The 24,595-nt window shown below is 34.3% G+C and overlaps 1 long non-coding RNA gene across 1 annotated transcript; it reads right to left on the bottom strand.

The window, feature by feature from the left end:
- Window positions 1-347: 347 nt before the first annotated feature.
- Window positions 348-22,167, bottom strand: LOC131813779 (uncharacterized). The gene is made up of 3 exons (XR_009346967.1): window positions 22,106-22,167; window positions 13,852-13,930; window positions 348-421 (listed from the first exon to the last, which is right to left on the bottom strand). It is a non-coding gene; the product is annotated as an uncharacterized LOC131813779 (long non-coding RNA).
- Between the last annotated feature and the right edge of the window lie 2,428 nt (window positions 22,168-24,595).

Genomic DNA, 24,595 nt, shown 5'->3' with positions numbered 1-24,595 from the left:
GCTTGACTTAAAGATTTTTTTTTTTCTGATAGGTCTGCTTTCTCACAGAATTTTTTATCTCATGTACTTCCTTTAGTCAAAAAGTATGTTCTATAACAATTGAGACTTAAAATGTATATTTTTATATAGTAAAAGAGGCAACGCCCTTTTCAGTTAATGTCATATTCATTCATAAAGAGCTCATAGATCTCTAATAAAAATTTGAAACTGATCAAACACAATCAAGTTCACTATTAATATTAATGATTCTGATTAAAACACTAATAAGAAAAACTGCAAAAAAAATTTCCGATAACAGGTAGCTTCATTTGAAATAATTCATATTTAACATTGATTTATACACAAAACCTCTCATAGTCTAAAAATATATTTTTAGGGACTTACTGATTTTGAAATGTAAGAAGTCCTTACTTCAGGTTCCCTATTAAGACAAGAGAAGAAAGGCAACTTGGTTAAACCAAAGGGGATGTTAAAAAGCAGAGATGGGTAAGTTTTATTTTGAAGACTTTTATAAAATATTTACCCACAAATAAATACAATGAAGGGATCACAGAGTTATAACACTCAGATCCTTCAGTTGCCAATCTCCTTCAGAGTTCCCTTCAGCCTCTCAAGAGAAAGTTACACTTCAAAGGAAAGGTGATGAAGTTTTCATCAAACAGTTAAAAACCCCTGCAACTCTCCTTGACTTTCTTTTCTCAAGATGGTTTAGTAGTGATTGAAGTAGGTAACATTCTGTCAAAATAGTGTTATCTGAAAAGAATTTCTTAAGAAAACCCAGCTGCTACACAAATTTTCCCACATAGTTTCCATCTGCCTTTGTATATAGCACTATTTATTCAAGTAGGATTTATTGAATTATGAACATGTTTAATCATCAAGATTCTCTATGAGATATAATTTTAAAAACTATAGTAGTTCTTACTTAAAAAAATAATTATGAAATCAAACCACACCCATGTTAAAATTGAGATTTTCTGAAATATGTAATTTTCAATAATTGTCAGGCAATTATTATTCATTATTTGTCTTCAAGAGTTCAGCATTAAGAAAAGAAACAAATGTTTCACCATTTCAGTTTTAATTTTTTGATATTTCCAAAAGGCTGAAAAATGATATATATTACATGGTTGACTGGTTATTTTATTCAAACCTCAAGGCGTTTATCATACACACCTCCTCTGTTAGTTCAGTAAGTACTTACAGCTTTTTTCTTCCTGAAAAAAGGTGCCAGTAGACTGTTGATTATGACAGAAACATATTTATGTGGGAAATTAGGTATTACTCTTCTATTGAAAATTATTTTTCCCCCCAAACTAGCTAGGTATTGATTTCTAAGACAGGATTATTGGTGCTCTTGAGTTTGGAATAGAAGCTAAGGAGACTTAGAACTTTAAGCTTCACCTCTGTAATTCTTTGAACCTAGTTATCATACTATCTCTAAATAAGAGAAACAAAAGTCTATCTATTACACTTTCACAATAACTTTTTTCAAACATATTAGCTCTTCTTGTTATATCCAATACTCCAACATCCTCTTTTTAAATAAAATCCTCTATAGTGGTTCTTGGAAGAGACATTCCATATGCTTAGATTTTAGACTAGAATTTAGATTACATTCATAATTACCTGAATTACATGTTGAATAGTATGCACTAATATACTAACTGCTGGCCTGGGTGTTATCCCAAAGAGAAATGCCTCTTTGAGAAGTAGATTTTCATGGTAGCAAACCCACACATTTTTCTTTGAAGAATTGTGAAATCAGAAAATGCTAATTTTATTCATGTTATAGTTCAGGAACACATAAATAAAGACTCAAAATTTGATTTCTGATATCAGTAGAAGTTTAAGAGGTAAAAATAATTATACACCTTTAACAATTAATAGTGGATTTAGTTATTTCAGCTGGCTTCTAGAGGCATGGACAAGACACCTACTAGGAAACCACGGAAGGGGAAAAGTGTATTTCCATCCACTCAACAGATTTACTTGGTTTCTGCCAAGACTTTGTTCTAGGCTGTGTTGGCAGCTAATGAAAGCAGTTATTTCTGTATATTGAAATTCAGTGTGTTACATGGGCCTCATATTGCTAGTCAATGGTTGTTAGAGGCTTGCAAGCATCTTGTATATTGGGAGCAAAAAAATCTGAAGGCTAAGTTAAGGTGGTCCTTCAAAAAAAAAATGCATTTTTTTTAAACTCACTGCCCCTAGTATTCCCTTTCAGTGCTATTTATATTCACCGTGGTTTCCTATTGGCCTCATTTCTCTGATCCTAGTGAGCATCTGGATTAATTGCAAGACCTCATTTAAGATGTCTTCTTATTAGGTAGTCTCTTTCCATATCTTTCTTTCTTGACTGCATGGTCTCTTTTTTCTGCTCAGTCTTCATTTTCACGTCTTTTGTCTCTAAAAAAGGCTTTCTACAATAATCTTAGCTTCTGCTCAGTTACAATGATTTCTTCAGAAAATTTTGAATTTTTATACTTTCAACTGTGGCTTTATTTGTAAGTAGTCTTTAAATTTATTGAGCACTCATGATATTACTTACATCTCTCATGCCACCTCAAACTCCAGGACAGCTCAGGAGCTGTGACCATTAATGGATAACCTAATGGTTGACTGTTGTAGCCTGGAGAGTCTATGTGTACATATATACACATATATATATGTGTGTATATATATAATTATATATTAATTATATATTAATATTAATTATTACAATTATATACCATATTAATATGTATTGATATATATAATATATATTTTACCTATATATAATATTCTCTCTTTCTCTCTCTTAGGTATTATTTGGTTTATAATATTGTTCAAGTTTTCTGTTTCATTGTTGATTTTCTCCCTAGTTATTCCTTCTATTATTAAAAGTGGAGTATTTAAGTCTACAATTATTATTGTTGAATGATCTGTTCTCAGCTCCCACCCCCAGCTGAGCACAACTCTCTTGAGTTAAATTTTTAAAAAATCATCAAAATAGAGAATAGAGGTTTTGTAGGAAGTTGCAAGTTTGGGCAAAGTAGTGACTGTGGTACTTTTTCAGGAAGCTGCAGAAGAGGTCAGACCCCTTCCTTCATTGTCCACACTAGGTACTGAGTCATTGAGTTGGAGAAGGAAGGAGTGATAGGAATAGCCCTGAGTTAAGAAAACATCTGAGGCCCTAGTGTCTTCATGAGTGTTGGTACTTTCTCTTGGATAGTTTTTTCTGAATACCTGAATTAAGTACATTAGGGGTGGGGAAAAAAAAAAGTCTCTACTTGATAAAGCTGAAGAGAATGGTATTTTCAGTAAAAATTCATTTACTGGGAAAGAATATGAACATTTAATGATCTTGTTCTCAAGAACACATGATCATACAAACATACTACAAACTACAACAATCAAGGCTATATAGTATTAGTGAAGAGACTGATTATTTTTTTCAGTTTATACTATTAACTGTGATGTTGAATTTGATCTATAATTTAAAATGCCCTGCATTCATTTATTTTTCAGTATGCTTGCTTTTTCTTTTTATTTAACTTTATATCTGCCTTGATTATTATTTTATCAGAATGCAAACCAGTACTATTACTGGGCCTTATTTTATTATCACCAGACCAAACAAATAATGTATATAAAATTCATAAAACAAATGAACCAACTTAAAAACAATGATCATGCAGTGTGCCTGGGTGGCTCAGTCTGCCTTAGGCTCAAGTCATAATCCCAGCATCCTGGGATCAAGCCCTGCATCAGGCTCCCTTGATGATCCATGCTCTCAGGAGAGAGCATGCTTCTTCCTCTCCTGCCTGCCACTCTGCCTGCCTATGTTCTCTCTCTCTGTCAAATAAATAAATAAAATCTTTAAAAAAAAATAGTGATCATGCTTTATGCTTCTATCCATTTGTAGTATTGGAGGAACAAAATTTTCACATGAGTATGTACTTTTTGATAAGCCCTATTCACCAGGAATCTTTGTTTTTGATTAAATATGAAAAAATATTTTCAAACATTTCCCCAGAATTACTTGCTTACGGTTTTTCATATATGCAACAGGCTTACAATGATGTTTAGAGAATATTATATAAATTGTTTTTCGAATTAAATGATGCCCTAAACTCTATTTTTTTGTTGTCGATAAAATCTCTATTCTTCCAGGAACTTTTAAAGGATAAAAGTTCTAGGTTATCATTAAAATGTTCTCTCTCTGTCCAGCTTGATTGATTCCACATGAGACTTCTGATCTACTGTCTCTCTAAAGCAAGCTATTTAAATCAATAAACTTAATTTTATGAACAACTCTAAAATCCTATGTATTTGGAAAGGAGTTCTGTCATTCTCCCTTAAAATTGTGGGACAAAGAGTGCTTTAACTAAGCCAGCTTTCCTTATTTCTGGCCATGTACCTGAGCTCTAAACACCAAGTTTAAAGGCAGTCTTGTTTTTGATAAAGTGGAAGTAGCTACTTTTTTTAATTAGCAAAAATAAAAATATTTAAAACATTTAAAATAAAATAATAAATAATATTTAAATATTTAAATAAAATAAATAATAAATAAAATAATCAAAACATTTAAAATACGTAAAACATTATGCTTTCGAAGAAGAAAACTATGGCAGTACTGGGATGTTTTTCTGACTAATAATTTAATGCTTGTGAAAATTCATGTCTTTGAGAACTCTGAATGAATAAAATATAGAAGAAATACAAAATAAAATAGATATGGAATGCTACTATCCTAGCAAACACTATTGAAAAATTGTAAAGAATAAATTGTTTAAAGATACTGTTATTGATAATTGCCTTCATTTTTTAAAAATATATGATTCTTGTATGAAATTAGACTACTAATTTTTATTTAAACTTTCTGTCTTAGGTGATTCATTGTACCCTCCCATCAAACTAAAGGGAATCATCTTAGAAAAACTTGACTCAAGGAACCACATTACGAGTATTATGGTTATAGCAGTTTTCAAATTTGTATAACTAAGATCTTTTCTTTCTTAAGCATAAAGTTTTTTTGTTTGTTTATTTTAGAATTAAAATAGTTTGTTTTAAACACAGTGGTGATTCTAAGAAATTCCTGTTTACATCTTTATAATCAGCTATATATTTTTTCCTGTATTTAAGTTTGTTTTTTCGGCTTTTGTTCCCCAAGTAAAAATGCTTTTTCACTTCTAAAAATGGGAGATGTGTGAGAATTTCTAAGAATAAAATCTTTATATTCATTCTTAGTGAAATGTAGTTCTATATTCTAATTTATTATTAGTCTTATTTTAAGGAGAGTGACAACTTTAGCAGATGTTAGGATAACTAAAAAAATCATGCAAATATTTTGACTAAATGGAAAAACACATCGAACACGGGAAATATTCATTGGTGTATAGCTTTAATTGAATGGTATACAACTTTCATTGGATGGTGTACAACTCTCATTTTAAAGGTTTAAAAAGATTGATGCTAGGACTTGAGAACAAATTGGATTATCTCCTGAAATCCTTTAATGAATTTATATTGTTGATACTAAAGACAATCCTTCCCTACTATATGTCATTTAGCATGTTTATATGATGTTAGTTTCAATAATCTTGAAATGCTAATTCTCTTTCCTATGTATATATGCATATAACCAAACTAACTTGATTCAAAGCTGTCATTTAGATGGGCATACATATATTACTGTTGCAAAGAATTTCTCTTTTCCAAAGGAGACTTGCCATTTGCCACCACCTATAAAATCAGCCCGTTGCCATCACTGACAACTAGGGCTCATTAGAGTTCTTGACTTTTCTTGGTATAACAAACCTTCCTGATTTGTAAGTCAATTTTTTCTGTAATTTTTCTTTGTCTTTGATGACAAAGATGATGAAGAACAGCTGCCACAATCCTTTCTTTAAAATGCATTTATAGCCTGAGAAGGGCCTTGGAAGATCATCGACCCTTTCCATTTACAGAGAAGGTACAAGGTATCAACGAAGGTCATCAGCAAATCCATGGTGAGGCTGGGACTGAAGGAGCAATCATGTGTTCTCTCCAGACTTCAAAGCTTAAGCAATTATCAGGTCACCACAGAGCTTTTTTCTTTGCTAATTTATAGAACCATTAGACAGACACGCAGAAAATAAGCCAATGTAGTCAAACTTCTTTAACTGGTAAAAAGAGAAGCTTAACTCCTTATAAGCTGGTTACCTCCTCAGATTAAGTCTATTAGAGAACTATCATTAAATACAGTATAATTATCTCTTTCAGAATAAAGAGTTTGATTGATACTGTAGTTCATGTATATAAGGCTTATTGAACTAAAGCCATTATAAAATAAATGATCAGGAAATTAGTGAATTATCATTAGTGAATATTTGGTGTAGGTTGTTGTTAGTAATAGAGGAGAAACAGCATTATTTCTAAACATTTTATCCTTTTTACTAAAGAAAATTAGATTATTCAAGCCAGACTTACCACTAGTAAAAATATTAACACTTTTATTTCAGTAGTTTCTAAAATTAAACAAAGATAAACATAATAAGTGCATTTTATGTAAGTGGGTATACTTAAAACTTGTATTTATACCAAGTTACCAGATAGCAAATAATTATAATGATAAAATTCACTAGTTTAATATACAGGCATATCTTGGAGATAATCGTGGGTTCAGTTCCAGGCTACCATAATAAAGCAAATACCACAATAAACTGAGTCAAATTATTATTATTTTTTTTTTTGGTGTCCCAGTCCATATAAAAGTTATGTTTACACTATGCTATAGTCTGTTAAACATGCAATAGCATTATATCTAAAAAAAAATGCACATACCTTTATATATCTAAAATAAATAATGCACATAGCATTATATCTAAAAAAATAATGCATATACCAAAGTGTTTTTTAATTAAAAATAATTAAATTTAATTAATTAAAAAACACTTTATTGCTAAAAAATGCTAACCATCATCTGAGCTTTAAGGGAGTTAAAATCTTTTTGCTAATGAGGGTCTTGTCTCATTGCTGATGTCTGCTGACTAATCAGGGAGGTGGTTCAGGTGGCTATGGGAATGACAATGAGGTTTTCTGGGGCTGTTGTAGCTCATTGGGTTGAGTCTGCCTTCAGCTCAGATCATAATCTCAGGGTCCTGGGATCAAGCCCCACATCAGTCTCCTTGCTCAGTGGGGAGTCTGCTTCTCCCTCTGTCTGCTCCTCCTACCCTCTCATGCTCTCTTGTTCACTCTCTCTCTCAAATGAATAATTTAAAAAATAAAATCTTAAAAAAAAAATGTTTTCCACATTAACTGACTCTTGCTTTCATGAATGGGTTCTCTGCAGCATGTGATGGTGTTTCACAGAATTTTATCCACAATAGAACCTCTTTCAAAATAGGAGTCAGTCCTCTCAAATCCTGCCACTGCTTTATCAACTAAATTTCTGTATTATTCTAAATCCTTTGTTGTCATTTCAGCAATCTTCCCAGAATCTTCACCAGGGGCAGATACCATCTCAAGAAACCACTTGATTTGCTTACGCATAAGCAACTTCTCATCCATTAGTTTTATCATCAGATAGTAGAAATTCACTCACATCTTCAGGCTCCACTTCCAACTCTAGTTCTATTATTAAGTCCACATATGTGGTGATTTCCTCCACTGAAATCTTGAATCCCAGTAAGTCATCCTTGAGGGTGGGAATCAACTTCTTCCAAATTCCCATTAATGCTGGTAAGTTTTGACTGCTTTCTATGAATCACATATGTTCTTAATGTCACTTAAAATGGTAAATCCTTTCCATAAACTTTTTAAATAGATCCATCAGAGGAATCATTATCTATGGTAGTTACAGCCTTATAGAATATATTTCTTAAATAGTAAGACTTGAAAGTCAAAATTAATCCTTCACCTATTAGCTGCAGAACAGATATGTTAGCTGGCATGAAAGTAACATTAAGCACATTGTACATCTTCATCAGAGCTCTCAGGTGACCAAATGCATTGTCAATAAACAGTAATATTTTGGAAGAAATCTTTTTTCAAAGGAGATCTTAATAGTGTAAACAGAAGTGCTGTCATCCATGTTTTATTGTTCCCTATATAGTGCATAGGCAGGGTAGATTTAACATAATTTGTAAGGGCCCTAGGATTTTCATTGACCAATGAGCTCTGGCTTCAACTTAAAGTCAACAACTGCATAGTTCCTTTTTTTTTTTTTTTTTTTTTTTGGTTAAGATTTTATTTATTTATTTGACAGAGAGAGAGAGATCACAAGTAGGCAGAGAGGCAGGTGGGGGTGGAGGGGAAGCAGACTCCCCACTCAGCAGAGAGCCCAATGCGGGGCTCGATCCCAGGACCCTGAGATCATGACCTGAGCGGAAGCAGAGGCTTAACCCACTGAGCCACCCAGGCGCCCCAACAACTGCATAGTTCCTAATAAGAAAGTCAGCCTGCCCTTTGAAATTTTGAGGATAGGCATCCACTTCTCGCTAGCTATGAAAATCCTAGATGACATTCTTCCAATAGAAGAAAATCTGTTTAATGTAGCCACTTTAATTATCTTAGCTACATCTTCTGGATAACTTGCTACAACCTCTACATCAGCACCTGCTGTTTCACCTTGCACTTTTATGTTATGGAAAGGGTTTCTTTTCTTAAAACCCATGAACCAACCTCTACTAGCTTCAACTTCTGTATCTTCCTCATCTCTCTCAGCCTTCATAGACTTGCAAAGAGTTAGAGCATTGCTCTGGATTTGGCTTTGGCTTAAGGGAATATTATGATTGGTTTGTTCTTCCCAGACCACTGAAACTTTCTCTATATCAGCAATAAGGCTATTTCACTTACTTATCATTCATGTGTACAATAGAGTAGCCCTTTATATTTCCTTCAAGAACTAGCCTATGATTCATAATCATTTGGTGCAAGTGGCCTAGCTTTAAGTTTAGCTCAGCTCTTGTTTGACATGCCTTCCTCACTAAATTTAATCATTTCTAGCTTTGATTTAAAATGAGACATGTGGGACGCCTGGGTGGCTCAGTTGGTTAAGCAGCTGCCTTCAGCTCAGGTCATGATCCCAGCGTCCTGGGATCAAGTCCCGCATCGGGCTCCTTGCTCAGCGGGGAGCCTGCTTCTCCCTCTGACTCTGCCTGCCACTCTGTCTGCCTGTGCTCGCTCTCACTTGCTCTCTCTCTGACAAATAAATAAAAGAAAAAAAAAAAAAAGCTTTAAAATGAGACATGTAACTATCCCTTTCACATGATACTTATAGGCCTTTGTACGGTTATTAATGAGTCTTAATTTCAATATTGTTGTGTCTTAGGAAATTGGGAGGCCTGAGGAGAGGGAAAGAGATGGATGAATGCTTGATCAGTGGAACAATCCAAACAGTCCATTTATGATTAAGTTTGCTGTGTTATATGGGAACAGTTCATGGTGCCCCAAAACAATTATAATAGTGGTATCTGAGATCACGGATCACAGATTACCACGAAAAATGTAATGATGAAAAAGTTTGAAATATTACAAGAATTAACAAAACATTACACAAAGACATGAAATTAGCATATTCTGTTAGAAAAACAGTGCTGATACTTACTTAAAACAGGGATAGCACAAACTTTCAATTTATAAAAAGCACAATATCTGAGAAGTGCAAAAAAGTAAAGTACAATAAAATAAGGTAGACATTTTTTTTCCTTATGCTAAGACATATGTATCAAACCTGATTACTTAACACATTTTCTGATTAGGAATTTATTCCAATGTTATGCACAATGCAGTATTTTTAGATAAATTTTCATTCATAATTAATTTTTCCTAATTAAGATAATTTATTACATTATGTACACTTGATGTGATTTACCTATAACTATTATAATTACATCAGTTATACAACTGAGCCTTTCAGAAGTTAATAACTATAAACCTACAGAGACTGTATCACCATCTAGAATTTTTAAAACAAAAATTTTTAAAAAAGCCAAGATCCACTGTGTTTTTTAATTAAAATAGGTTAAATTTTGAAAGTCTACTAAAAGAAACCTGTAAAAGAATCACAGGTAAGATGAAAAAATAATAACACTTTGCTACAAAGAAAGAGCAGATCTAATTTTGTTAATTCTGTTTTTTTAATTTATGAAATCTTTCAGATTTCCATACCCCTCTCCTTCCTTTCTCCATCTCTCCTGACACACACAATTGTAAGTGTGCATATATAATTGTAAACATACACATGTACAAAAACATATATACACACACATATACATACACACATTTTATACTATTCTTAAATGACCTGCTTGTAAGGTTTTCTTCTGTGTCCCAAGACTTATATCCTAGAAGAAACCAATCTGAACTGTGAAAATCCTCATTTCCACTGGGAATTTTATTTTTAGATTTTACACTCTCCATCCATCTGCCTTTGAGCAATTTTCTGTGCTTCAAGCATGAGCAAGCAGTATTAATCCAATTTCTAGTTTCTGTGAAGCACATTATGTTAGATCATATGCACTTCAGTGCTTCTTCTTAGAAACTTTGTGTTTACTTAAGTATTTCACTATTAATCTTTATAGATGAGAGATGCAAAGAATACAAAATCTAGGTAAAAATGTTAGTAAGTTTACTTTCCATCTAAAAAAGAATCCACTGATTCAAAAACAATGGAATCTTATAAAAATTTACTGACACAGCAAAATTACACATTAGTATTTGAGCAAATAGAAAAAATCAATAAAAATGGTTTGTTTTAATGGTCAGATGCTTTAATTATATCTGAGGAAGCATATGAAACTTTCTTTAGTATTAATAAGACAACATCATCTTATATGAACTCAAAAGGATTTATATGAATTTATTTCCTTGTATCCAAAATTATTTTGAAATATTAGAAAATGCAATATGTCTAATATACAAAATTATCATAGAAATTAGGTAATATGAATGCAAAACCTATTTAACTCTTAAGAGTCAAATGAAAACATTGTGCAATTTATCCTTTGTTATTTTCCAGGTGTAGTCACTGCCCTCCAAAACAGATTTATTATGTATGATTCAAAGTTTTGAATAAATATAGAAAATTTGATTAAACATTAGGTTACATAGATGATAAATCTGAAATGAGTGAACCTTTCGGTATTCCTCCAAATTTCTGGGTAATTCCAGAGATATTAACAAGGCTTACTGTATTATCTAAAGGGAGTACCACTTGAGCATATGGCGTCAATCTATCAATATATTAAGTGGTGCTACAAATAAACAGTTGGCCCTGAGAATTTCATGTTTGAAAGAATTTAGAACATATGTTCTTCAACTGAAAACAAGCTGTAGAAAATTTAATTCAATTTCACACATTCTAGGTAACAACTAAGTAAGAGACACTGTTGTATATTCTGTTAGTCAACCCCCTCAAAATTAAAAAAAAAAAATCAAAATCACTGCATGGTAATAAAAAGATGTTTCTAAAAATTAAATCCTAGGGCACCTGGGTCACCCAGTCAGTTAAGCATCTGTCTTCCCTTCAGGTCATGATCCTGAAATCCTGAGATCAAGTCACACATCAGGCTCCCTGCTCATTGGGGAGCCTGCTTCCCTCTCTTCCCCCACCCCCTGCTCATGCGCACTCTCTCTCTCAAATAAATAAATAAAAATATTTTTAAAAATTAAAGCCTAACACAGAAGAGAATAAAACAAAATATATGCTCTTCTCCCCTACTTTATTATTCTTTATTAAAATATATATATATATATATATATATATATATATATATATATATATCTAGGTATGCATCCCATGTTTTGATATACATATACACTGTGAAATGAATACCACAAACTAACACCTATCATCTCGTACAGTTATTTTTGCCCTCTGTGACAAGAGCACTTAAGATCTACCCTCTTATTATTAACTGTAGTTTCTGTCCCTATGATTAGATCTCTAAAACATATTTGCCTTACATAAATGAAACACTATACTCTTTAACCACCATCTCTCTCTCCTCTAGACCATGGTAACCATCTTTCTAGCCTCTGCTTCTATGAATTTGACTATGTTAGATCGCAAATATAAGTGAGATCACACAGTATTTGGCTTATCTTACTTAGCATAATGTCCTCCAGGTACATCCATGTTGTAAATGGCAAACTTTCCTTCATTTTTAAGACTGAAGAACATTTCATTGTGAATATATCTGTATTCCATTTTTTTAAAATAAGTTCATTTGTCAACAAACATCCTGGTTGGGTCCACATCTTGGCTATTGTGAATAATACTGCAATGAACACGGGAGTACAGATACCTGAGGTATTGATTTCATTCCCTTTGGGTATAAACCAAGAACTGGAATTACCCAACCACATGGTACTTCTATTTAAATTTTTTGAGGTACTTCCATACTGTTTTCCATAATGGTTATCCACATTCTTACAAATTGTGTACAAGGATTTCCTTTTCTCCCCATTCTTACTAATATTTACTATCATTTGTCTGGTAACAGCCATTCTAACCTGTATGCAGTGATATCCCATTATTATTATTATTATTATTATTTCCCTGGTGATTAATAATATTGCACATTTTTTTCATATACCTGTTGGCCATCTGTATGTATTCTTTTGAGAAACATCTATTAATTTTTTAATACAGTTAGTTTTCCATTTTGCTATTGGGTTTTGTGGGTTCCTTATGTATTTTGGATATAATGCCCTTTTCAGATTATGGTTTGCAAATATTTTCCCTTATTCCATACAATGCTTTTCACTCTTGATTTTTTTTCTTGCTGTGCATATTTTTTTTTATTTTGATATAATCCCATTTGTCTATTTTTGCTTTTCTTGCTGTTTTTTGGGGGGGGTCATAACCAAAAACTTGTTGCCCAGACCAATGTCAAAAAGCTCCTAGCAGTATAATGCTTTCAGGTCTTACATTAAAGTCTTTAATCCATTTTGAGTTGATGTGTTTTATAGACATTAGGGAGGGATCTGATTTCATTCTGTATGTGAACATTCATTTTTCCCATCACCATTAGTTGAAGACATTATCCTTTCTCCATTGTATGTTCTTGACATACATCTTGAAAATCAGTTGAAAGTAAATATATAGATTGATTTCTGGGCTCTCTATTCTGTTACACTGGTCTATATGTCTGCTCTGTTTTCTCAGTACCATGCCGTTTTCATTACTTAGTTTTGTAATATATTTTGGAAATCAGGAAGTGTGATGCCTCCTGCTTTGTTCTTCTTGTTCAAGATTGCTTTGGCTATATAGAGTTGTTTATGGTTCCATGTGAATTTTATGATTCTTTTCTCCATTGAGATTTTGATAGAGATTGCACTGAATCTATAGATGGCTTTAGGTGGTATATATGTTTTAACAATATTAATTCTTCCAATCTATAACCTTGGGGTGTCTTCCATTTACCTATGGCTTTTTAGTTCTTCATTAATGTCTATAATTTTTAGTTACAAGTCTTTTAATTGCATTAATACTGTTTCTGTGTATTTTATTATTTCTGGTGCTATGTGAGTATAATTTTTATTTGCCTTTTCAGATTCTTCATTGTTTGTATACAAAAATGCCAAGTTTTTATAGTTGATTTTGTGTCCTCCAACTTTACTGAATCCATTTATTAGTTCTAATAGTTTTTGTTGTTGTTGAATCTTTAGGACTTTCTAAAAATTCTCTTTACTGATTAGAAACTATTTGCATTATCTTTTCAACAACCTTATTCTGCTATGTATTATCCATTCAAAGCATACTATGAATTAGGGTGATCAATCATTTTTGATGTCTTGGATCAAGAAGTGCCTGTACTTGACATAAAATAATAGGCATTTACCAGATCTTTGTAATATGAGATAATTAAGACCAGAGCTTACCTCAGGTGCTAATCTTCTTTAAACTGCAGGCCTCTCCCCAGAACATCACCACAGCTCAGTAGAAAAGTGAGAATGTTACCTGGAAGAGAGTACTTTGATCTGTTATCAGCTACTGTCACTCATTTTAACCGTGTGGTGTATTAATAAAACAGGTAAGATTAAAAAAATTTCTATTGAAAACCACTTTTAAAGTGGAAGAAGGAAGAAGGAAAGATAAAGAAGGACAAACTAGACATGGACTAAAGATGCAAACCCAGGGCATTAAGAGACACACATTTATAAGCATAGAAGAAGAAAAGAGCAACCAAAACAAGCAAACAGTTTGGACTGGAGACATTCCCAGAAGGAAATAAAATTTGTTCCATATGACTAACATGAGGAGATTGCTAAGGACTTATAATCAGGACTAATGGAGCAAATAAGGTTTAGTGAGACATCAAGAGACTTAAGTAATGTTAGGGAGCCATTACTATCTGTACTTGAAAAGAAAAAAAAAAAAAAAAAAGAAAGAAAGAAAGAAAGAAAGATTTTTAAATTCCTCAGTGATTCTTGCTTGAACTAGTAAGGACTACTCAGCTCCTAACTGTAAAGAGAAGCAGCTATGGAAAAAAATAAATCTCCAAAGTGAAGGAGAATAGAGAATTTCTCTTTACTCCTGTCCTCTCATGTTTTTGAGATTAGATTCTTTTTTTTTTTTTAATGTTATGATAGTCACCGTACATCCCTAGTTTTTGATGAGGGTTCCAAGATACACTGTTTGCATATAACACCCAGTGCTCAATGCAATACATGCTCTCCTTAATACCCACCACCAGGCTAACCCATCCCCCACTGCCTTTCCCTCTAAAACCCTCAGTTTGTTTCTTGCTCTCACAGTTCAAATCCCCCTCTGATTTTCCTGCCTTCATTTTTCCCTTCCTTCTCCTAATGTCCTCCATGCTATTCCTTATGTTCCACAAATAAGTGACACCATATAACTGACTTTCTCTGACTGACTTATTTCACTCAGCATAATCTCTTCCAGTCCCATCCATGTTGATGCAAAAGCTTGGTATTCATCCTTTCTGATGTCTCAGTAATATTCCACTGTGTATATGAACTAAATCTTCTTTATCCATTCGTTTATTGAATGGCATCTCAGCTCCTTCCACTCTTTGGCTATTGTGAACATTGCTCCTATGAACATTGAGGAGTATATGGCCCTTCTTTTCACTACATCTGTATCTTTGGAATAAATACCCATTAGGGCATTGTTGGGTTATAGGGTAGCTCTATTTTTAATTTTTTGAGGAACTTCCACACTGTTTTCCAAAATATCTGTACCAACTTGCATTCCCACCTATAGTATAAGAGGGTTCCCCTTTCTCCACAACCTCTCCAACATTTGTTGTTTCTTGCCTTGTCAATTTTTGCCATTCTAACTGGTGTTAAGGTGGTATCTCAATGTGGTTTTGATTTCAATTTCCCCGATGGCTAATGATGATGAACATTTTTTCATGTGTCTGTTAGCCATTTGTATGTCTTCATTGAAGAAGTGTCTGTTCATATCTTCTGTACATTTTTTGACATGATTATCTGTTTCTTGAGTGTTGAGTTTGAGGAGTTCTTTACAGATCTTGGATATCAGTCCTTTATCTGTAATGTCATTTGCAAATACAAATGACATTCCATGGGTTGCCTCTTTGTTTTGTTGACTGTTTCCTTTGCTGTGCAGAAGCTTTTTATCTTGATGCAGTCCCAAAGTTCATTTTCACTTTTGTTTCCCTTGCCTTTGGAGATGGCTCTTGAAAGAAGTTGCTTTGGTCCATATCAAAGTCACTACTGCCTATGTTCTCCTCTAGGATTTTGATCGATTCCTGTCTCACACTGAGGTCTTTCATCTATTTCTAGTTTATCTTTGTGTACAGTGTAAGCGAATAGTGCAGTTTCATTCTTCTGTATATAGCTGTCCAATTTTCCCAGCGCCATTTATTAAGAGAATGTCTTTTTTTCCATTGCATATTTTTTCCTGCTTTGGCAAAGATTATTTGACCATAGAGCTGAGGGTCCATATCTGGGCTCTCTATTCTGTTCCACTGGTCTATGTGTCTGTTTTTGTGCCAATATCATGATGTCTTGGTGACCACAGCTTTGTAATATACCTCGAATCAGGCAACATGATGCCCCAGCTTTGTTTTATTTTGTTATTTTGTTTCATTTTGTTTTGTTTTTCAACATTTCCTTGGTGATTTGGGGTCTTTTTTGGTTCCATATAAATTTTAGGACTATTTGTTCCAGCACTTTGAAAAATGCCGATGGTACTCTCCTCGGGATGGTGTTCAAGGTATAGATTGCTCTGGGCAGCATCAACATTTTAACAATGTTTATTCTTCCAATCCATGAGCATGGAATGTTTTCCCATCTTTACATGTCTTCTTCTTTCTTTCATGCAGGTTCTGTACTTCCTTGAGTATAGATCCTTTACCTCTTTGATTAGGTTTATTCCAAGGTATCTTACAGTTTTTAGTGCTACTGTAAATGGAATCAGCACTGTAAATGGAATCAATTCTCTCATTCCTGTTTCTGCAGTTTCACTATTAGTGTATAAGAAAGCAACTGATTTCTGTACATTGATTTTGTATCCTGCCACATTACTGAATTGTTGTATGAGTTCTAGTAACTTGTGGGTAGTGTCTTTTGGGTTTTCCACATAAAGTATCATGTCACCTGTGAAGAGAGACAGAGTCTGACTTCTTCTTTGCCAATCTGAATACATTCTCTTTCTTTTTGTTGTCTTATTATTGTTGCTAGGACTTCTAGTACTATGTTGAACGATAGTGACAAGAGTGGGCCTCCTTGCCCTGTTTCTGATAGTAAGGGAAATGCTTTCAGCTTTTGCCCATTGAGAATGATATTCACTGTGGTTTTTTCATAGATGGATTTCATGAAATTGAGGAATGTTCCCTATACTCCTATACTCTGAAGAATTTTAATCAGGAAAGGATGCTATATTTGATCAAGTGCTTTCTCTGCATCAACTGAAAGGACCAAGTGGTTCTTCTCTCTTCTGTTATTAATTTGTTCTATCATACTGACAGATGTGCGAATGCTGAATCACCCTTGCATCCCAGGGATAAATCCCACCTGGTTGTGATGGCTAATTTTTTTAATGTACTGTTGGATCTTATTAGCTAGGATCTTGTTGAGAATCTTGGCATCCATATTCATCAGGGATATTGGTCTGAAATTTTCCTTTTTGATGCGGTCTTTGCCTGGTTTTGGGATCAGGGTAATGCTGACCTCACAGAAAGAGTCTGGAAGTTTACCTTCCCCTTCTATTTTTTGAAACAGCTTATGAGAATGGGTGTTATTTCTTTTTTGAATTTTTAGTAGAATTCCCCAGGGAATCCATCAGGTCCTGAACCTTGTGGTGTTTGATCACCAGTTCAATCTCATTACTGGTTACTGGCCTGTTCAGGTTGTCAATTTCTTCCTGCTTCAGTCTTAGAAGTTTATAGGTTACCAGGAATGCATACATTTCTTCTAGATTGCTTAACTTATTGGCATATAGCTGTTTATAATAATTTCTGACTATTGTTTCTATTTCTTCGGTGTTAGTCATGACATCTCTGCTTTCATTCATAATTTTATTAATTTGAGTCCCTTCTCTTTTCTTTTGGGTAAGTCTGTCCAGTGATTTACTGATCTTATTAATTCTTAAAAACAAAACAAAACCAAAAAAAAAACAGCTTCTAGTTGCACTGAGTGTTCTACTGTAATTTTGGTTTCTAATTCATTGATCTCTGCTCTAATCTTAATTATTTCCCTTCCTATACATGGGTTAGGCTTAATTTATTGTTGATTCTCAAATTCTTTATGGTGTAAAGATAGTTTTTGTGTTCAGAACTTTTCTTTTCTTTTTTTTTTTTTTTTAAGTGAGGCTTGATTGGCCATGTATTTCCCCCTTAGGACCACCTTTGCCATAGCCCATTGGTTTTGGACTAATGTGTTTTCATTCTCATTGGCTTCTATGAATTAAGTTCTTCTTTGATTTCCTGCTTGACCCGAACATTCTTGAATAGGATGATCTTTAGCCAAGTGTTTTAAGTTCTTCCAAACTTTTTATGTGACAGAGTTCCAATTTCAAAGCATTGTGGTCTGAGAATATGCAGGAAATAATCTCAATCTTGTGGTATTTGTTGAGACTTGAGTTGTGACCAAGTATATGGTCTATTCTGAAGAAAATTCCATGTACCCTCAAGAAGACTGAATATTCTGTTGTTTTAGGGTGGAAATGTTGTGTATACATCTGTGAGGTCCCTCTGGTCCAATGTCATTCAAAGCTCTTACTCCTTTGTTGATTTTCTGCTTAGATGATCTGTCTATTGCTGAGAGTGAAGTGTTAAAGTCTCCTACAATTAATGTATTATTATCAATATGTTTATTTTTATTAACAATTGGCTTCTGTACTTGGCTGCTCCCATGTTGGGGGCATAGATATTTACAAGTGTTAGATCTTCTTGTTGGCTAGATCCTTTAAGAATGATATAGTGTCTTATATTTCTGACTACAGTCTTTAGCTTAAAATCTAGTTTGTCTAATATGAGAATTGCTACCCCAGCTTACCTTTGAGGTCCGTTGGCATGAAAGATGGTTCTCTATCCCTTCACTTTCAGTCTGGATGTATCTTTAAATGAGTTCAAAATGAGTCTTTTGTTGACAGCATACAGATGGGTCCTGTCTTTTTATCCATTCGGTAACCCTGAACTAATTCATGTGAATAGGTCATTCACATTGAGAGTGATTATTCAAAGGTATGATTTTCCTGTGAGGTTCTTATTTACATAGATTATAAATTTCTGTTCTACATCACTCTTGGGTTCTTTCTTCTTTATTAGAACCCCCCCCCCTAACATTTCTTGCAGGGCTGAATAGTGGTAACATATTCTTTCAGTTTTTGCTAGTCTTGGAAGCTCTTTATCTCTCCATCTATTCCAAATGACATCCCTGCTGAATGAAGTATCCTTGGCTGCATATTCTTCTCATTTAGTACCTTGAATATATCTTGCCTGAATATGTCTCTGTGGATATGTCTGACATTATTTTGATGTTCCTCCCTCTGTAGGTAAGGAATCTCTTCCTGCTAACTGCTCTTAAGATGGTTTCCCTGGTTTTAAGAATCTCAAGTTTTACTATCACATGCCGGGGTGTTAGTTTATTCTCCTTGATCTTTGGAGGTGTTCTCTCTGCCTCTAGCACAGGAATGCTTGTTTTATTCCCCAGATTAGGAAGTTCTTAGCTAGGATTTGCTCAAATATATCTTCTAGTCCTCTCTTTCGTGTTCTCTCTCTCTCTCTCTCTCTCCACCCCCTCAGGGTTCCCAATAATTCTGACATTGGAACATTTCATGGCATCATTTATTTCTCTAATTCTGTTTTCATGGATTCTAAGCTGTTTGTTCCAGGTCTCCTCCTGATCCTTCTTTACTATCAATTTGTCTTCTAGATCACTAATTTGCTCTTCTGCCTCATTTAGCCTAGCTGTTAGAGTATCTAGATTATATTGGCTCTCATTGATAGCATTTTTAAGTTCTGCCAGATCAGCTCTCACTTCTGCCCTTAGAGAATATATGTTGCCATTAATGGTTTTCTCTAACCTAGCTATTGTATGCATAACTGTTACCCCAAAGTCTATTTCCAATGTCTTGCTTATATCCATAACCCATTAGTTCTGTGGCAGAAGTTACAGTCCCTGAATATTTCTTATGTTGGGGATTCCTCCTTTTAGTCATTCTGTTGAGGGATGGCTGAGGGAAGGTACAGAGTCCAAATTATTGACCACAACCCAAGAAAGATGCATATGTTTTACATGGATTTTAAGGTTGTTGGCCTCTTATTCTTTCAGCCTGTCTTCTGGGGGAGTGATCAGCCATGCTGTACTCAGGCAACCCTGTTTGGGCAGTCTCGCTTCCCTACTGTTGTGGGGGCATGGGCTCAGTGGAAACAAGTTTGGGGAAGCTTTTGTTCTCTGGTGGCTTTCCCTGGTGGCTTTCTGCTTCTCTTCTGAGAGTCAAAGCAGAATTGACCATATCCAAATCTCTGTTTCAGAACAGAGAGATTGCAGTCTGTTCTCCAGAAAGCCCTCCAGGTCGCACTAACTCCATTTTTGTTTGTAATGCTAAAAACTGCAGTATCCAGGGTTGGATGCCCCACAGCAGCACTCCTAGGCCTCACTTCCAGGTCCAGGCATGTCTCTGCCCTTTGTGCTTTTAATACAACCACCTGCCCCCAGTTCACATGTGCACCCCCACAGCTCCAGGTTTCAATCTGGGGGGCTGCCCTAAAGTCTTTTCTCCACTGCTATGAGTCTGCAAGTCTGTGCCTGGTCCCCAGCACTGGAAGTTTTTGAGCTCTGTTGGTGCACAGGGTCCCAGAGGCTCCCTCTCCCTTCCATTTATCTTCCAATATCTGCCTGCAGAGTCATGGCTCCCCACTTCATACCCTGAAATGAACTGCAGGAGATAATCTGTTGGTATAGTTCCAAATATATCTTCTTATATCTCAGGCTGATTTTGTGGGTGTTCAGAGTGGTTTGGTAGATAGCCAGCTCAATTCAAGGGACTAGTTGAAATAGGGTCCCCCACGCCTCTTGAGATTAGGTTGTTCTTCTGCTTTTTTTTTTTAATTAATTAATTTATTTATTTATTTGACAGAGAGATAGAGAGAGTGCACAAGTAGGCAGAGAAGCAGGTAGAGGGAGAGGGAGAAGCAGGTTTTCTGCTGAGCAGGGAGCCTGATGCAGGGCTCAATCCCAGGACCCAGGATTGTGACATGAGCCAAAAGCAACCACTTAACCAACTGAGCCATGCAGGCGCCCCCCTGAGATTAGGTTCTTAAACCTAATCAGAATCCAGCCAGCACAGTGTTTCTGTTAATACTTTCCATAGGTGTTGACCCCTGATTCTCAAATTGGGGAGGAAACCAAAAGTGGATGGGGTAGGCAAGTAAAAACAACCACATAATCCATCTAATACTCACATTCTGAAGGTTCACCCTGAAGAAAAAGACTAGTTGGCCTTTTATATTTTTATGAATTCACTTAAGTAACTATAAATGGTCTAAAATTTTCATTTCCAGTTTGGAAAATCACTAGTACTCCATGCCAGATGTCCAGTTTTTGGAAGACAGAATCACAGCATCAATGGCATTGTTGGCTTAAAACCAAAAGATACTGTAATTTGGGTAATATAGATTTCCCTGCTCCCCCACTTTCCTCAATTCATTCATATTTAATTTCATCGTTTAGTTCTTATTTCATTTAATATGGTAATTTTTAGGCCCTACTTAACTTAGTGACTTAGTGGTAAACACATTTTATTTTGTAAAACCTTTGCTTATAGACAGAAAGTTTAAGGGAACCAAATTTTTTTTTTAAACCTTTTGGAGACATTCACATATAACTTGAGTTTTTCTTTTTTTTAAATATTTATTTTTTTGACAGAGAGAGATCACAAGTAGACAGAGAGGGAGGCAGAGAGAGAGGGAGAAGCAGGCTCCCCACCGAGCAGAGAGACCGATGTGGTTGGTGCTCGATCCCAGGATCCTGAGATCCTGACCCAAGCTGAAGGCAGAGTCTTAACCCACCAAGCCACCCACGCACCCCATAACTTGAATTTTTAAGTGTGACTGTTACATGAAAGGGAAAGACTATCTGAACTCAGGAATATGCATATATATTACTCAAGCTCACAAAGACCTTTAAATATAAAAACGGCAAACTATGTCTTGAGAATGAAGAGAGCTGTGGAGTGACTCCTTTCCATCTTCTGCCCTGCTGTTAAAACATTTTAATTGGTATTACTTATATAAGGACTTAATTTAAACTGTTAAAGTCTCTTTCAGTGGCAGCTGGCATTACTACAGCATCAGAAACATAGATTAATTTTTTTTTCAGATTTTAAAGTTAAATTAATGTTGTCATGTAAATATCATTGTATCTGAACTCAAATCCCAACTATCCCTCTCTTTCAACTCTCTCCCACATTTACGAAGAAACATTACCACATACTTTCATTTTTCTGTTCCAATTTTGGATTAGTGCAATGATAACAATACTTGGCAGTGAACAGCTTCATCTCCCTTCTGAGATTAAAGCAAACATTGTTAATCCATGAGGATTCCCTTTTATTGAATAGAGATATAGCCAAAGGTTTCTTTTCATCATTTCTCTGCAGCCAGAATAAATTGATAGTAGTTACAAGAAAGTTGAAACTTACTTGCTTTTCCTGAGCTGCTTATTCAACATTTTCAAATTCTGGATTCTTCAGTAGTATGCTGAAATTAACATACCTATATCTCAGATCATTTATTTATATTTCATATGATGGTATATACAAAGTATCTCACATTTTACAAGTACTTTATAAACATTAGCTTAGGTCCCATTTTTTCTGTCTACTGTCATTAACACCATCAAAAATAGTTACTTATTACAACTTAAAAAACTCCAGAACTAATTAAATAATGCACAAAAGATCCGAATAGCCATTTTTCCAAAGAAGATCTACAGATGCCCAATCAGTACATGAAAAGACACTTTACATCATTAAAACCAGGGAAATGCAAGTGACAGCCACAATGAGCTATCACCCCACTCCCGTTAGAATGACTATTATCAAAAAAACTAGAAATAAGTGTTGGTGAGATGTGGAGAAAAAAGAAAACTCATGCATTGTTGATGGAAATATAAGTTGGTGCAGCCACTATGAAAAACAGTATGGACATTTCTCAAAAATTAAAAAAAAAAAAAAAAAAAAACCTATCATATGATCCTGCAAATCTAGTTCTGGGTATTTATCTAAAGAAAATGAAAATGCTAACTCAAAAAGACATATGCACCCCCACGTTCACTGCAGCATTATTTACAATAGTCAAGATATGGAAATAATGTAAGTGTTCATTGATAGATGAAGAGATAAAGATGTGAGATACACACACACACAGAGTGGAATATTATTTGACCATAAAAGAGAATGAAACTGTATCATTTGTGACAATATGGATGTATTTTGAGGGCATTATGCTTAGTGAAATAAATCAGAGAGAAAGATACAATCTAATAATCTCTCTCATAAGTGCAGTCTGTAAATAAGTAAATAAATAAATAGTCATGGCCATAGATACATAGAAAGGAGTAGCGATTGACACAGGTGGAGGGTGAGGGGTTGGAGAAATGAGTGACCTGTTCCTGTTTTTATTCCTGTTTTTATTTTAGTTAAATAAATTGAATTAAAAATAGCTACTAAAAAAAGATAGCTACACTATTTCATTATCGCCTTACCAGGTTACTATATAATTTTTGTGTTTACTATTAATGAATTCCATACTACCTACTTTTCACATTTCATTTTATATAATTAAATTTATCTAAGTTAATATAAAATTTAGTGAATGATTAATTCATTGCATAAATGTATATGTTTAATTCAACAATTACTAACCATATAAACAATATCAGACCTCCCTGGAAGAGACAATGATGTTAAAAAAGGACTAAGGCAAAATGTTTGCATTGTAAGAGTTCAAAAATTTGAAAGAGAAAAGAGACAACATCTAAATTTAATATACTTACTACCTTTATTGATGTCTGCATTGCTTTTTGCACTGGTTTTAGCAAAATTTTCTCCTTCTACAGTCAATCTATAGAGATTGATCTCATCTCAGATTGAATGTCACTACCCTAGTCATATTTGGGCTAGAATAACATGTGTCTTAATGGAATACTCAAGAATTGCCTATTTATCAGAACTCCTTCATGCAACCCAGGAGCAGCCCTGAGCACTTTACTGTACCCTTCAGTTGTTTCCCAAAGGTCAGAAGGCATCACATTCTGTTCTTCCAATTTCTAATTGTAATATATTAAAAATCTCTGTGTATCTCTCTCATATGCACTCATATGCATGCATTGTCTTCTACAACAGTGTCAAATCTGAACAGAAAAAAATAATTTTCCACTTGCCTCATAACTCACAAATTCGCATACCTGTAATGGAGTTAGCATGGTCTCATAATTATGCAGTGCCATGATGCTCCCTTTCCTTTATCTTCCACCCCCCTTTTTAAATGTGCTATTTCAGGTCTATGTGGAATAATAAATGAGCTAATGCTGACCCATATACCTGTTATAGCATGCTACCTTTGCTAGACTAAGACCAGGTGGAGCCTTTGAAATTACTTCTTATAAGTACTTGATTAAATTCTTAGCCAAGGGCCATTTTTCTCCCAAATCTCTCTATGGGGAAGAAATAGTCATTTTCTTCTTCCAGTTATAAGAGCTTTTCAAGAAGGAACAAGTGGTCTGTGATTTTGATTGCTGTGGAGAGGTCTAGTCAAGTAAGGGCTTAGAAGAGACCATTGAATTTGTTAATTAGTAGGTCGTTGGTGAATTGAGCTCTCAAAGACAGTAGTTTCAGCAAATTGGTGGGAGGAAGAATAACAAAGAGTAAGTTGAGACTGGAAGAAAAGGTAGTGGAGGCAACAGTACTATTTTAAGAATTTTGACAATGAACAAATTAAAAGAGAGAAAATGGAGAGTGGAGAAATATTGGTTTCAAAAGATAAAATTTTAAGTTTCAAATTTGAGAATGTTTACGATTTATAACTAATGAGACATAATTTTTTAAAGCCTGAAGTTCAGAAAAAATTTATAAACAGAAGCAATTTGTGCAGAAACCAATTTCTCTTCTGGGATGGTAAGATAATTAGCA

This window comes from Mustela lutreola, chromosome 13, assembly GCF_030435805.1.
Source record: "Mustela lutreola isolate mMusLut2 chromosome 13, mMusLut2.pri, whole genome shotgun sequence".
In the NCBI taxonomy this organism is placed as follows: domain Eukaryota; kingdom Metazoa; phylum Chordata; class Mammalia; order Carnivora; family Mustelidae; genus Mustela; species Mustela lutreola.
Note: the sequence above shows the minus strand (reverse complement) of the source record. Positions and strands in the feature narration are given on the sequence as shown.